This window comes from Grammomys surdaster, unplaced genomic scaffold (assembly GCF_004785775.1).
Source record: "Grammomys surdaster isolate TR1022 unplaced genomic scaffold, NIH_TR_1.0 261, whole genome shotgun sequence".
Classification (NCBI taxonomy): Eukaryota; Metazoa; Chordata; class Mammalia; order Rodentia; family Muridae; genus Grammomys; species Grammomys surdaster.
In genome coordinates this window covers 193,038-196,976 of record NW_021604702.1, presented here as the reverse complement: position 1 = coordinate 196,976, position 3,939 = coordinate 193,038, and the positions used below count along the sequence as shown (strand labels likewise).

The following is a 3,939-nucleotide window of genomic DNA, read 5'->3' as shown; positions in this document are numbered from 1 at the left end:
CAGACTGGGAAAGAATAAAGCTGCTTCATCCTTAGTACTGGCAATTTTCTCTAATTGTTTTTCTTCTTTTTCAGTCCTATCTTCCTCCATTGAGACCCTGTTGACTGACTGAGCTGGCTTGGTCAATATCCCTACTGCCAGTTAGACCAGCATCATTTATTAAAGATGCTTTTATTGTGAGACTCAAGTTCAGGTAATCAGTTTCCATAGCAAATATTTAACATATGGAGCAATCTGGCTGTTCCCACTTGTGATATAGAATTTGCTCAACAGCAAGTGATTCAAAGTATTATATTCTCATTCTTATTTTTATCAGATAATCTAAATTAAACATAGCATGTGTTAACATAATACTTAAGGAGAGCAATCTCACTGAAGGGACCAGAGTATTTTTTCTATATAGTGCTGAATATATTTAATAATATTTCCAGCAATAAAGAAATAATGTCTTAAGCTTGGATTGCCAGATATTGGAGTAATGAAAAACAGGAAATGAAAATTAAGAATGATGAATCTCTGTGGAAAAAAAGTAAATATAAAATTGTCACTATTTTATTATAAATTTACAAGTTAATACTTGCTAAAGTGATAATGATAAATTAATTCATAAAGCTCTCATATGCCTGACAAATTAGCATGGAAGTTATAAATGTACATATTGTAATTCTGTTGTAATTTTAAGGAACTTACACTTATTTAACAATAGTGGCACAAAAAAATGTCAAAGCATAAAAGTTTTTGATTAAGGAAAATGTACAGCTTGTCTTGTTAGGATTTCTACTGATAAGACATAACACCATAACCAAAGAAACTTTTGGAGCAGAGGCCAAGTACAAGTGCTTCTTATTGACTTTTGATTCTCAGTCTGCTTTCTTATAGAAGCCCAGACAATTCAGCCCAGGAAAGGCACCACTAACAATGAGCTAGGCCATCCTCCATCAGTCACTAATTAAGAATATAAACTTAGGCCACCTCCACCCATCACCCTGGCCACGTTGGATAAACCTGTTCTGCAAGGTGGCTGCAACAAGCTGGCCAGAGGCTCCTTGAGGCTTCCATCAGATCCAGTGGAGTCTGCAGCTGGCCCTCTGCATGTAGCTCTCAGCCACAGTGCCACCATGTACTCAGGATCTGGCCCCTTTCTGGCTTCTCCTGCTCTGACATCAAGCCTCCACTTTGGCAGGTCTTTGGAACCACTTGGAGAACAAACTACAAGTCAATTTCTTTGAAATGGATATGTCCCAAATTGACATCTATCACTATGAATTGGACATCAAACCTGAGAAATGCCCTTGGAGAGTAAACAGGGAAATAGTGGAGCACATGGCCCAGTACTTTAAAATGCAGATCTTCAAGTACTGGAAGCCAGTCTTTGATGAAAGGAAGAAACTGTACACAGCAATGCACCTTTCAATCAGTAGGGACAAGGTGGAACTGGAGGTCATGCTGCCAGGAGAAGGCAAAGATCCTATGTTTAAGGTATCCATCAAGTGGGAGTCATGTGTGAGCAAGAAGGAATTACACAATCCACTTTCAGGGCAGCTGCCCAGCATCCCCTTTGAGATGATCCAGGGCCTGGACATTTTCATGATGCACTTGCCATCCATGAGGTACAGCTCTGTTGGCTATTCCTTCTTCACTGCATCTGAAAGCTAAAGGCAACCTTTTTGGTGGGGACAGAGAAGTGTGGTTTGGCTTCATTCAATTGGTCCAATCTTCTTTTTGGAAAATGATGCTGAATATTGATGTATCAGCAACAGCGTTTTACAAGGCACAGACAGTGATCGAATTTATGAAGTTTTGGATTTAAAAAGTATTGAAGAACAATAAAAACCTGTGACAGATTCCCAAATGGTAAACTTTAACAAAGAAATTGAAGATCTAAAGGTGGAGATAAGATACTGTGGTTAGATGAAGAGGAAGTACTATGCCTGCAATGTGACTTGGCCTGCCAGTCACTAGATGTTCCCATTGCAGCAGGAGAGTGGGTGAACAGTGGAGTGTACAGTGGCTCATTTCTTCAAGGACAGGCACAAGCTGGTTCTGAGCTATTCTCACCTCCCCTGTTTACAAGTTGGACAGGAGCAGAAATACCTACCTTCTTTGGAGGTCTCTAACATAGTTGCTGGACAGAGATGCTTAAAAAAAAATAACAGACAATCAGACCTCAATCATGATCAGAGCAACTGTCAGGTAAGCATCCATTGAACAAAAGGAGATTAGTAAATTGATGCAAAGTGCAAGTTTCAATACAGACCTGTATATTTGTGAATTTGGAATCATGGTGAAAGATGAGATGACAGATGAGACTAGGTAGGTCCTGCAGCCTCTTTCCATCCTCAACAGGAGCAGGAACAAAGCAATTGACACCCCTGACTAGGGTGTGTGGGACCTGATAAATAAGCAGTTCCACATGGGCATCGAGATTAAGGTGTGGGCTATCACCTGCTGCACTCCCCAGTGCCAGTGTACAGAAATCCTTCTCAAGTCTTTCACAGAGCAACTGAGGAAGATCTCAAGAGATGCTGGGATGCCTATCCAGTGTCAGCCCTGATTCTGTAAATAATGCACAGGGTGCAGACAGTGTTAAACCCAATTTCTGGCACCTGAAGAACACATATACTGGTCTACAACTAGTGCTGTCTGCCTGGAAAAACTCTTGTGTATGTGGAACTCAAACATGTGGGAGACCCAATGCTGGGTCTGGCCACACAGTGTGTCCAAATGAGGAACGTGCATAGGATCATGCCATAGACCCTATCCAATCTCAGGTTAAAGATCAATGTCAAACTGGGAGTCATCAACAACATTCTGACACCACACAGCAGGCCTCCAGTGTTCTGCAACCTGTCATCTTCCCAGAAGCCAATGTTACCCACCCACCAGCTAGGGATGGGAAGAAACCTTTGATTGTTGCCATCATGGGCAGCATGGATGCACACCCAACTGCTATTGTGCAACTGTACACATACAGCAGCACTGACATGAGATTATCTAGGACCTGGCTGCTCTGGTGCAAGAGCTGCTCAATCAATTCTACAAATCTACACACTTCAAGCCCACCTGCATTATCTTCTACTGAGATGGCATCTCAGTGCCAGTTCCAGTAGATTCTCCATCATGAGCTCCTAGCCATCAGAGAGGCATGCATATAACTGGAGAAGGGGTATCAGCCAGGGATCACGTTCATCGTGTAGCAGAAGCTACACCACACAAGCCTCTTTTGCACAGACAAAACCCAGCAGGTTGGAAATGTTGGAACATTTCGGCAGGCACAACCATGAAGATCACCCACCCAACTGAGTTTGACTTCTACCTGTGCAGTCATGCTGGTATCCAGGGGACAAGCCATCATTCCCACTACCCCATGCTTTGGGATGATGATCATTTTTCTTCTGATGAGCTGCAGATTCTGACCTATCAGCTGTGTCACACCTATGTACACTGTACACGTTCTGCGTCAGTACCTTACTATGGTCACCGGTGACCTTCCAACCCAGGTACCAACCTGGTGGATAAAGAACATGACAGTGCTGAAGGAAGCCATATCTCTGGGCAGAGCAAGGGTGGAGATCACCAAGCACTGGCCAAGGAGGTCCAGGTCCACCAGGACACACTGCACACCATGTACTTTGCTTGACATGTTTTATTGTTTAGCGATTGTGTACCAAGTTGGATTCACAGGAGACCAGCTACAATATCAAAAGATACCCAGCCCTCCCATGACAGCCAGCATCAAACATGAAAAGTCTTTGGTTTTATTAGATCCTACATTTTCCACAATGCCTTCCGTCCTAGATTTCAGCTTGGATTTTGAGCTGTAGCCCTATATGTGACCCCAGGGTAGGAAACATGGTTTCCCAAACCTATAAGCTGCTCATTGAGACTCCTGTTTACTAAAAACAAACAAACAAGCAAACAAACAAACAAACAAATACA

At 42.6% G+C, this 3,939-nt stretch overlaps 1 pseudogene; it reads left to right on the top strand.

The window, feature by feature from the left end:
* The first annotated feature begins 1,118 nt into the window (after window positions 1-1,118).
* LOC114627910 lies at window positions 1,119-3,640 on the top strand (annotated as a pseudogene).
* The last annotated feature ends 299 nt before the right edge of the window (window positions 3,641-3,939 follow it).